This window comes from Mauremys mutica, chromosome 15 (assembly GCF_020497125.1).
Source record: "Mauremys mutica isolate MM-2020 ecotype Southern chromosome 15, ASM2049712v1, whole genome shotgun sequence".
NCBI lineage: Eukaryota > Metazoa > Chordata > Testudines > Geoemydidae > Mauremys > Mauremys mutica.
Genome location: NC_059086.1, coordinates 10,305,280 through 10,317,304, shown reverse-complemented (window position 1 = coordinate 10,317,304; position 12,025 = coordinate 10,305,280). Strand labels below are relative to the sequence as shown.

The following is a 12,025-nucleotide window of genomic DNA, read 5'->3' as shown; positions in this document are numbered from 1 at the left end:
GGTTGAATGGAGTCTGCAGCCACTCAGAGGCAATAGAAACCCAGGATCCCTTTATGAAGTGTGGGGCGCCTCCCCCCGTCATTCCGGGTGATTTCCATCTCAGCTAATTACTCCTGAACCTGTAACATCCCCTAGAGCTGTGACTGGAGCCATGGTTCTTCCTCACCCCCTCTCCTATGCAGCCCATGAATTTCTGTGCCTGTTATCTCAGTTGCCTTGTTCCACCCCAGAGGTGGCTGCATGTCAGGGGTGGGGAGTGAGTCCTTGATAGGCAGGTGCTGTGTTTAGAGGCTGTTCAGACCTGTCAGCGGGAGGCGGTATGTTCCCCAGCGTCACTAGCGATCAGAGGCACAGGAATCTCTCTGAGTCATTATTCCATTGGGGTGTTTGCAGGCTCAGTCAATCTAGGTTTTGATCCACTCCAACTGGTGAATGGCCCAAATCTCTGTGCTGGGAGAGTTGAGGTGCTTCACAATCAGCAGGGGGGAACCGTATGTGATGATAACTGGCAGTTACCTGACACTGCCGTCCTGTGCAGGCAGCTGGGCTGTGGGACAGCGTTATCAGCCCTAGGCAGAGCTTGATTTTTGTGATGGCAACTGGGACTTACATATCAAGTATCAGAGGGGTAGCCGTGTTAGTCTGGTTCTGTAGAAGCAGCAAAGAATCCTGTGGCACCTTATAGACTAACAGACGTTTTGCAGCATTAGCTTTCGTGGGTGAATACCCACTTCTTCGGATGCAAGCAGTGGAAATTTCCAGGGGCAGGTGTGTATATATAAGCAAGCAAGAAGCAAGCTAGAGATAACGAGGTTAGATCAGTCAGGGAGGATGAGGCCCTGTTCCAGCAGCTGAGGTGTGAAAACCAAGGGAGGAGAAACTGGTTCTGTAATTGGCAAGTCATTCACAGTCTTTGTTTAGTCCTAAGCTGATGGTGTTAAATTTGCAGATGAACTGGAGCTCAGCAGTTTCTCTTTGAAGTCTGGTCCTAAAGTTTTTTTTGCTGTTGGATGGCCACCTTAAAATCTGCTATTGTGTGGCCAGGGAGGTTGAAGTGTTCTCCTACAGGTTTTTGTATATTGCCATTCCTAATGTCTGATTTGTGTCCATTTATCCTTTTCCTTAGAGACTGTCCCATTTGGCTGATGTACATAGCAGAGGGGCATTGCTGGCATATGATGGCATATATTACATTGGTGGACGTGCAGGTGAATGAACCGGTGATGGTGTGGCTGATCTGGTTAGGTCCTGTGATGGTGTTGCTGGTGTAGATATGTGGGCAGAGTTGGCATCGAGGTTTGTTGCATGGGTTGGTTCCTGAGCTAGAGTTACTATGGTGCGGTGTGCAGTTGTTGGTGAGAATATGCTTCAGGTTGGCAGGTTGTCTGTGGGCGAGGACTGGCCTGCCACCCAAGGCCTGTGAAAGTGTGGGATCATTGTCCAGGATGGGTTGTAGATCCCTGATGATGCGTTGGAGGGGTTTTAGCTGGGGACTGTATGTGATGGCCAGCGGAGTCCTGTTGGTTTCTTTCTTGGGTTTGTCTTGCAGTAGCAGGCTTCTGGGTACACATCTGGCTCTGTTGATCTGTTTCCTTATTTCCTCGTGTGGGTACTGTAGTCTTGAGAAGGCTTGGTGGAGATTTTCTAGGTGTTGGTCTCTGTCTGTGGGGTTAGAGCAGATATGGTTGTACCTCAGTGCTTGGCTGTAGACAATGGATCTTGTGGTGTGCCCGGGATGGAAGCTGGAGACATGAAGGTAGGCATAGCGGTCGGTAGGTTTTCGGTATAGGGTGGTGTTAATGTGACCACCACTTATTTGCACCGTGGTGTCTAGGAAGTGGACCTCCCGTGTAGATAGGTCCAGGCTGAGGTTGATGGAGGGGTGGAAGCTGTTGAAATCATGGTGGAATTTTTCCAGAGTCTCCTTCCCATAGGTCCAGATGATGAAGATGTCATCAATGTAGCGTAGGTAGAGAAGGGGTGTGAGTGGACGGCAGCTGAGGAAACATTGTTCCAGGTCGGCCATAAAAATATTTGCATATTGTGGGGCCATGCGGGTGCCCATAGCGGTGCCACTGATCTGGAGATATATATTGTCATTAAATTTGAAATAGTTGTGTGTGAGGATAAAGGCACAGAGCTCAGCAGCCAGTTGTGCTGTGGCATCATCAGGGATACTGTTCCTGACAGCTTGTATTCCATCAGTGTGTGGGATGTTTGTGTAGAGAGCCTCTACATCCATGGTGGCTAGGATGGTGTTTTCTGGAAGGTCACCAATGCATTGTAGTTTCCTCAGGAAATCAGTGGTGTCACGGAGATAGCTGGGAGTGCTGGTAACATAGGGTCTGAGTAGAGAGTCCACATATCCAGACAGTCCTTCAGTGAGAGTTCCAATGCCAGAGATGATGGGGCATCCAGGATTTCCGGGTTTGTGGATCTTGGGTAGTAGATAGAATAACCCTGGTCGGGGTTCTAAGGGTATGTTGATTTGTTCCGGTGTTAGTATAGGGAGTGTCCTGAGTAGATGGTGCAGTTTCTTTGTGTATTCCTCAGTGGGATCTGAGGGAAGTAGCCTGTAAAATTTGGTATTGGAGAGTTGTCTGGCGGCCTCCTTTTGGTAGTCAGACCTGTTCATGATGACAACAGCACCTCCTTTATCAGCCTCTTTGATTATAATGTCAGGATGGTTTCTGAGGCTGTGGATGGCATTGCGTTCTGCACGACTTAGGTTGTGTAGCCTGATTTGGGGAGGGTTAGTAGGGACAGTGGAATTTATCCACTTAATTTAGTTGTATATAATAATTAATTTTCCAATTAATTAGTAATGTTAATAATAATTAATAGATATTAAAAATATGGGTATGGCTCGCCAATATGTATGATCAGAAGATAAAGTTCGTCTTGAATCAGGCTTCACAGAATTTATACAAGGAGATTGGGGTATATTACAGGAATTTAGACAGAGACAGAAATTTAGTCAAACAAGACCTTTTATTTAAAATCAATAAAACAAGAAGTAAATGTAAAATGTTAAAAAGCAGTATGAGATTACAAAGTTACAAAATATCTTAGTTCTTTAAGAGATATGATATGATATTACACAGTTCTAATGCACTTTGCAGCAAATAGTACTAGAGTGAATTTCACACCTCTGCTAGAGGAAGTATAGTTATAAAGAAACTGGTTATGAGTTAAACCCTTCTTAGCATAGATGCTTTAGAGGTGAAGTAGAAATTAAGAATTATTTCATACTTACAGCTGTGAAAGGACAGAACACTACGACTTATCAGTAGTTGACAGCTTTTGTAGGTGTAGGCAGGGTGAGGCGATGGAGAATAGAAGGATGGGTGTATCGCCTGCCTAATGGTGGATTATCACACCTTTTATAGGGAGAAATCCTTCCTCCTATGCCCAAATTTGTCTTTCCCCCATGGAAAGGTGAGGGTACCTGTTTTCATTGGCTGACCTTTTGTGTGCGTACTAATGACAGCTATATAGTAGCTTGTGGGTGTACGTGTTACATTTGTGGGCAGAAAAACCCCACTTTTCACCCTATCTAGGTGAAAGGTTAGTAAACATTCAAAAGGTCCCTAGACATTTTGCGTAGGTTTGTATCCTATTATTACTTTTTTGAGTAAGGGTCTTAAAGGTTGCTGTCAGCGTCACAAAGGAAATAGGCCAGGATGTCTGGCCTAGAAGTTTCTAGGTATCTTGCGTTACAGCTATTGCAAATTCCTATTAATCTATGCAGCCTACACACTTTATCAAAAAGACATTTTATACAGACCAACAGATAATCCTCAGGGCTACAGTTGTGAGGCAAGCGATGTTGTTTTTCCACAATTTCTGCCTGTGCACGTCGGCGGAAGCATTCAATGTATAGGTCCAGACTGTCATTTCGACCCTCAGGAGGAGTCCATGTGGAGTTCTTCTTCTTGTGCTGTTGGTGGGAGGGTAACTGTGTATCAGTGCGCTGTTCAGTGTTGTCCTGGAAGTATTCTTTGAGTCGGAGACGGTGAAAGTAGGCTTCCAGATCGCCGCAGAACTGTATCATGTTGGTGGGGGTGGCAGGGCAGAAAGAGAGTCCCCGAGATAGGACAGACTGTTCTTCTGGGCTGAGTGTGTGGCTGGATAGATTGACGATATTGCTGGGTGGGTTAGGGGTATCACGGTTGTGGCCCATGTGGCAGGTAGGAGTTTAGACATCTTACAGAACACTTCAACCTCCCTGGCCACACAATAGCAGATTTTAAGGTGGCCATCCTACAGCAAAAAAACTTTAGGACCAGACTTCAAGGAGAAACTGCTGAGCTCCAGTTCATCTGCAAATTTAACACCATCAGTTTAGGACTAAACAAAGACTGTGAATGGCTTGCCAATTACAGAACCAGTTTCTCCTCCCTTGGTGTTCACACCTCAGCTGCTGGAACAGGGCCTCATCCTCCCTGATTGATCTAACCTCGTTATCTCTAGCTTGCTTCTTGCTTGCTTATATATACACACCTGCTCCTGGAAATTTCCACTGCTTGCATCCGAAGAAGTGGGTATTCACCCACGAAAGCTCATGCTGCAAAACGTCTGTTAGTCTATAAGGTGCCACAGGATTCTTTGCTGCTGGGACTTACATGATGCTGGAGTTGTATGCTGAGCAGTGGGACACCATTATCAGTGCCACATGGGGCTTGGTTTGGACATGGATCTACCTGTCCCTGGCTGCCTGATGTTAACGGCACAGGGACAGAAGCTGCAATCTCCAAATGCAGGGCTAGGCCTTGGAGAGACCCTAACTTCAATTATGCAGAAGATGCCAGTGTTGTGTGCTTAGGTACCTCTTGCTTTCCCTTGCACTGTTGATGCTGCAGAGAGCCTGTTGGGAGCTAAATAGAGCATGCTTTCCTGTCTGAGTTAGTGCTGACCCCAGAGCTGCACCGCTGTGCTATGGGCCTCTACTGCAGAGAGTATGTGTGCTGTGTGGAGAGGCTCTAGAAATTCCGCCGCCCCAAGCAGGGCGGCGCGCCGGCGCCCTTCCCCGGTCCCGCAGCCGGGGCAGAACTGTCTGTGGCGGGTGCGGTGGTCCCGCGGCTCCAGTGGAGCATCCGCAGGCATGCCTGTGGGAGCTCCGTCCGAGCCGTGGGACCAGCGCACCCGCCGCAGTCATGCCTGCGGGAGCTCAAGCGGAGCCGCGGGAAGAGGGGACCCTCCGCAGTCATGACTGCGGCAGGTCCGCTCCTCCCGGGGCTCCGGTGGACTTCCCGCAGGCATGACTGCGGAAGGTCCGCCGGACCCAAATGCCGCCCTGCTAGGACAATGCCGCCCCACGCGCCTGCTTGGCGCGCTGGGGTCTGGAGCCGGCCCTGCCTTCAGCCCCATATGATTGTTCTAGTTAGGGAAGCAAAGGGACAGAATAAGAAATCTATGACCAGCAGAGTTAATGGCAACAAGAAGGTGTTTTTAAAATATATTAAGAACCAAAAGAATCCTAACAATGATATCGGTCCATGCTTAGATGGAAATGGTAGAAATATCAGTAACAATGCAGAAAGAGCAGAAGGGTTCAATAAATATTTTTGTTCTGTATTTGGGAAAAAGAGATCATATAGTCTCACCATATGGTGATGGTAATGCTCTGTCCATTCCACTAATGTATCAGGAGGATGTTAAACAGAAGCCACGAAAGATAGATAGTTTAAAATCAGCAGATCCAGATAATTTGCATCCAAGGGTTTTAAAACAGCCAAGTAGGGAGCATGCTGGACTGTTATTATTGATTTTCAGTAAGTCTTGGAGTGCTAGGAAAGCTCCAGCAGCCTGGAAGAAAGCGAATGTTGTGCCAATTTTTAAAAAGAGTAAAAGGGATAACTCGGGTAATTACAGGCCTGTCAGCCTAACGTCAATCCCAGGCAAGATACTGGAGTAGCTGATATGAGAGTCGAACAATAAAGAATTAAAGGAGGGTAATGTAATTAATGGAAATGAACATGGGTTTATGGGAAATAGATCTTGTCAAACTGACCTGATTTTTTTTTTTGGATGAGATCACCAATTTGGTTGATAAAGATAATAGTGTGGATGAAACAGACTGAGACTTCTGTAAGGTACCGCACAACATTTTGATTAAAAAAACGATAACATTATAAAATTAACATGACACACGTGGCAGGGAGTGGTTCTTGGACCTATGATATTTAACATTTTTATCAATGACTTAAAATAAAATATAAATTCATAGGTGTTAAAATGTGCAGATGATACAAAGATTGGGGGAGTGGTAAATAATGAAGTGCACAGCTCACTGATTCAGCCTGGTCTGGATTGCTTGGTAAACTAGGTGCAAGCAAACAATGTACATTTAAATGTAAATATCTACATCTAGGAACAAAGAATGCAGATCATGTTTACATGATGGGGGATTATATCCTGGGAAACAGTGACTCCGAAAGAGATTTCCAGGTTGAGGTAGACAATCCAGCATGAGCTCCCACTGAGACTCTGTGGTCAAAAGGGCTAATGCAATCCTGGGATGTATAAAGAGAGGAATCATGAGCAGGAGCAGAGAGGATATTTTACCTCTGTGTTTGACACTGCTGTGGCCATTGCAGGAAAACTGTACTCAGTTCTGCTGCCCACAATCCAGGAAGGATGTTGATAAATTGGAGAGGGTCATAGAAGAGCCACAAGAATGATTAAATGATAAGAAAACCTGCCTTACAGCGATAGGCTTAAGGAGCTCAATCTGTTAACAAAGAGAAGGGTGAGAGGTGACTTGATCACAGTCTACAAGAATCTACCTGGGGAATAAATATTTAATAATGGGCTCTTCAATCTAGCAGAGGACGATAGATCAGCATCCAATGGCTGAAGGTTGAAGCTAGACATATTCAGAATGGAAATGAGGCATACATTTAGAATGGTGAGGGTAATTAACCATGGCACAAATTACCATGGGTGGTGGTGGTTGAGTCAAGAATGGATGTTTCTGTAAAAGCTCTGCTCTAGGATCAGACTAGATGCTCAAAAAGGTACGTTCTAGCCTTGGAGTCGATGACTCTATGATCCCCTGCCCTGCTATGGCACAATGGGGCACTGTGTAATCACAGGCCCCACTGGTTTGGTATGGTGTTCAATTGAGCCCGTAGCCAATTACATGGACTAGAAATGAGGGTCACTTTGTGAAGAGAGGTCTGGTATCCCCATTCTTGTGGCCAATTTGCATCTTAGTTAATTAATCCTGAACATGTAATGTTCTTTGGGAGCTATGATTGGACACAGGCTGCTTCCTCGCTTCCTGTTCTAAACAGCTGGGCCATATTTCCCTGTCCTGTTTCTCAGCTGCCTGGCCCACCCAAGAGGTGGCTTCATTTCAATGGTGAGAAGAGATCCTGTTCTCCCATTCTCATGCAGTTTCTGTGTCTGGAGCCTGTTCAGACTAACAGAGTTTAAGGCTGGAAGGGAGCGTTTTGAGCATTGAGTCAGGCCATCGGCAAAACTCGGCAAGAGAATCTCTCTTGTGCCAAGGCCACAACTTTTGTTTGAGTTATCACAGATTTTTAAGAAAAACGCCCAGTCTTCTTCTTCCTGTATAGATTTAAAGTGTCAGAGGATCTCACATGCCCCTAGATACATTGTTCCAGTATTTAATTAACCTCACTGGTATCAATGCCCTGATATTTCTGAATATATCTAGCTTCAGTCACTGGATCTCGTTCTGTTTTTGCCTGCTGGATTCGAGAGCCCTCTGTGTCCTCTGATAGGTACTGATAGAGTGTAATCAAGTCATCTCTTAACTTTCTCTAAATTAAACTAAATAGGATGAATGGACTAAAAGGTGGATGCAAGAAAGCTGTCTAGATCGACGGGCTCAACGGGTAGTGATCAACAGCTCAATGTCTAGTTGGCAGCTGGTATCAAGAGGACAACAAGGCATCCGGTGGCACCTTAAAGACTAACAGATTTATTTGGGCATAAGGTTTTGTGAGTAAAAAACCCACTTCTTCAGATGCATAGTGAAAATTACAGATTCAGGCATTATATACTGACACATGAAGAGAAGGGAGTTACCTCACAAGTGGAGAACCAGTGTTGACAGGGCCAATTCCATCAGGGTGGATGTAGTCCACTCCCAATAATTGATGAGGAGGTGTCAATTCCAGGAGCGGGAAAGCTGCTTTTGTAGTGAGCCAGCCACTCCCAGTCCCTATTCAAGCCCTAATTAACGGTGTTAAATTTGAAAATCAAGAAGAAGACATCAGGACATCAGGAATGGCCATATACAAAAGCCAGTAGGAGAACACTTCAGTCTTCTATTAGACATTCTATAACAGATTTAAAAGTAGCCATACTCGGACAAAAAAACCTTCAGAAACAGACTGCAGAACTAAAATGCATTTGCAAATTTTCAGTGGATTGTTTCTGTTCAAAGGAGAGATTGAAGATTCTATAGCTAAGCGGGCAAACATGATCCTGCAATGTATAAGTGGGGGAATATCAAGTAAGAGGAGAGAGACAGTTATTGACATTGCTGGATTTCTGCAACACAGTCCTGGTTATTTACAAAGCACGTGCAAAGTCCCGTCTGGCTGAACACAGCAGAAATCAAACAAAAGGAGAGAGTTTCGTTGCTCACAGTTCAAAGTCTCTTTCAGCCCATCCTGACCACAAAGCGCTTAGCATTTTTCCGAAGCTCAGATGATCAGCGATTCTCTGGCTGTGTCTGGGCTTCTTTGCTCCTTCTCTGAATCATTCTCTGTAGCTTAAGACTAAGATAAAGATTCAGCATCAGCCCCATCTGTTGGTATTGGTGCTGTCTGCACTGATCACTAGAGCTTTCCCCTCCCCCCTGCCAGTTAAATGAGAATTTAAAACAATAACTTCCTAGGAACCCAGGTACTCTGCCATCCACATAAGTTTCCTTGTCACTCTGCATGCTCGAGTCCTATATTCACTCATGGAGACATCAGTCGTAGTTGGATCTATGTTATCAGTGAGTTCAGGGTTCATGCCCTGTTGGTGAGGCCTATCTGTTGTGGACAGGCTGTCTGTAGAAGATGGCAATATGCCGAGGTAAGCTGCATGCACTTGCTTTTGGTATCAGCAAGGATAAGTTGTTCAGCTTTTAATGACCATGTAAAGTCCCCTCCAAAAAGGAGTAAGTTTGGGATTCTTTTTCAGGATGCTTTTTCCAGTTGTGTAGCCGCTGCTGCAGCTTCTGTCCTTCCTGCACGGGCATTCCATTCTCCTCTCTCCTGGCGTCTCATGTCTGGCACACTCCCTTCTGGCTCATCTTTTCCTCCACCTGCTGGAATGCTGTCCTCAGTCACTGAGATACGGCCAGGGTTACGCTACACAATTACTTTGGTATAACCATGTTGCTCAGGGCTGTGAAAAATCCGCACCCCTGAGTGACGTAGTTATACCGACCTCAACTCCCCATGTAGAAAGTGCTATGCTGGCAAGAGAGAGTCTCCCGTGGACACAGCTACTGCCTCTCATGGAGATAATAAGCTGACCAGAGAGCTCTCCCCTCGGCTTAGAGCAGTGGTTTTCAATCTGTGGTCCGCGGGCCCCGGGGGTTTGCAGACTATGCCTAAGGGGTCAATAAAAGGTTGTCGTTACCATAGAATCGTGGTTTTCAGCCTGTGGTTCCTGAACCCCTGGGGATCCACAAACTATGTCTGAGATTTCCACCTCCATTCGAAATATTTCAAGGTCTGCAAATGAAAAAAGTTCGAAACCCCCTGGCTTAGAGCATCTTCATCAGAAGAGCTACAGCAGCTGGCGCAAGTTTGCAGTGTCGGCCTGCCCTAAGGGTCCACTGTATCTCTGATCTGTATGGGTGCCAGGGACCTGGCCAGTTCTTGCTGCTGAACATCAAGTCACTGGGAGGCCTGGGTTTGCAGGGTCCACAAATTATCCCAGAAGCAGAGTAAGGGATAGTTGCTTGATGGCTGTGCTAATATAACAAACAATACCTTCATTTCCCCGTCTTGTTAGTCTTCATCGACTCAGGCTGTAAGAATGGAACCAGTGGTGTGGTTTACTCTCTCCACTGCCCCTTTACTCACAGTACAGGCAACACTGGTTCTCACCTTGGTTATCTGGAGTTCTCAGCAAACCTCGTGTAGTAACCGTGATACAAATTCGTTCTCCTCATAACTGCAGACGCAGCCTGGTGGGATGAATTGCAACCCTACCTGTCTCATCAATGCAGTCATAGCTGTTTCAGTCATTTTACTCTTCAGTCGCTGCAGCACCACATGCTTTGGGAAAGTGTACTCACCCCCTTCTGGAAGAGAAAGGGTTAACTCCCTGCTGTGAGGTGAGGAAGTCACAACCCCACGTCCCTACTGGGCATGCTCCAGGTGCAGCACTAGTATAAAAGGGAGCAGCCAGGCTCAGTTTGGGCTGACCACCGAGGAGGAAACATGTTCTTTGCTGGCTCCTGCCCAGGAGCAGCTGGAACCCCTGACTGTGGATGCCAGAGGCACCGAGACCTAGAGATATGCCCAAGTGCATGCGGACGCACAAGCGGGATCAGAGTCACTGGGAACCACGTGCACCGAGAAGCCTGGAGATCTCAATGGCAGCTCCAAGAGACATTGTAGGAAGTGGCCCGTGGGGAACTAGCTATAGTCCTATGGGAAGTTGATGAGTTTCGGTTGAAGCCCCGCTGACTCTGTGGCGGAGAACTCCGCCACTGGTAGGGCCCTGGGCTGGGACCCATTGGAACAGGGTGGGCCTGGGTCCCCCTACCATGGCCGCCACATACGCACACCACAGATGGTGGCCCATTGGCACTGACTGCAAGGCCTTACTGCCCTGAAGGTTAGGGTGACTCTACTGCCCTGCGAGTGAGGGCAACTCTGCTGACTCTGGCCATTGGGCCACACAGCCCTGAGATCTGGGCAGTCCTATTGGCTCTGGCCTTTGGGCCATCCAGCCCTGAGGGAGAGGGCATCTGTATAGGCCCTTACCTTTAGGTTTTCTACCACTGAGGACAAGAGCAGACTAATTGACTCTGACCACTAGGCCATACCATCCCAGAGGCAGAGGCAGTTATATCGACTGTAGCCATTTGGCCACACTGTGCTGAGGCTGAGGGCAGCTCAAAGTATGGGGTGCACTCACCCGGCACTGGTTGTGGTTCCCCCACCCCATCACACATGGTACAGAATGTGGGCACCGATCGAAGCCTGCTGATAGGCTTACACTAGGAAACCTGACAGAGGGACGGGTTTTCCCCCTGTTTGTTGTAGTGATTTGCACTGGGAGAATATTAGAATGAGAAGTGGAGTCTGATAAAGTCTCGCTGTGGTTACTTGAGAGCCAGCAACAACAAGCACCTCAGCAACAGCAGCACCAGGCGGACCTGTTGCAACCGATCGCTCACTAGCAACAGCAATTGATGAGTGAACTATCCATGCAGCCACAGGCCCAGCAGGAAAGGCTGGTTCAGCAGATGGCAATGTTACAATGGCCTCGAGGGGCTTTGAGTGTCACCCTAACAGAGTCCAACCCAGGGTCCGTCCATGCTGCCTGGCCTCCCACTGCAGCTTGCCAAGATGGAGCCTTCCATGGCCACTCAGTGACCTCCAGAACACTGGGCTACCCTTCTAGCCCCATACCTGATGGGGCCAGCCCAGCTGGCTTACCGAAAATCGGATCACCAGGATGCCTTGGATTATGTCAAGGTGAAGGCGGCCATCCTTGACCAGACCGGTATTAGGCCAGTAACATACCAACAGTGGTCCTGTCATGAGCGGTACCCCACCGGGGCTAGCCTGAGGGCAGTAGCCCAGTGCCTCAGAGCTTATGCCTGGAGGTGGCTGGAGCCCAGGTGGCAGAGGCTGTAACCCTCGAGCAGTTCACCCAAGTCCTCCTGGCCGGAGGGAAGGAATGGGTTCAGTGACACCAGCCTGTGACACCTGTGGATGCCATTGTACTGCTGGAAGATGACTTAGCGGCCGAAAGTGTGGAGCAATCTCACACGACTGATGAGTTGGGGGGAAGAGAGAAGCCAGTCAGGGGA

The 12,025-nt window shown here is 47.5% G+C and overlaps 1 protein-coding gene across 3 annotated transcripts in view; it reads left to right on the top strand.

Annotated features, from left to right (window-relative positions):
- The window catches only part of LOC123350250 (deleted in malignant brain tumors 1 protein-like), a 52,270-nt gene that overhangs the window by 30,882 nt on the left and 9,363 nt on the right, over positions 1 to 12,025 (top strand). The gene's annotated exons all lie outside the window — the stretch shown is intronic.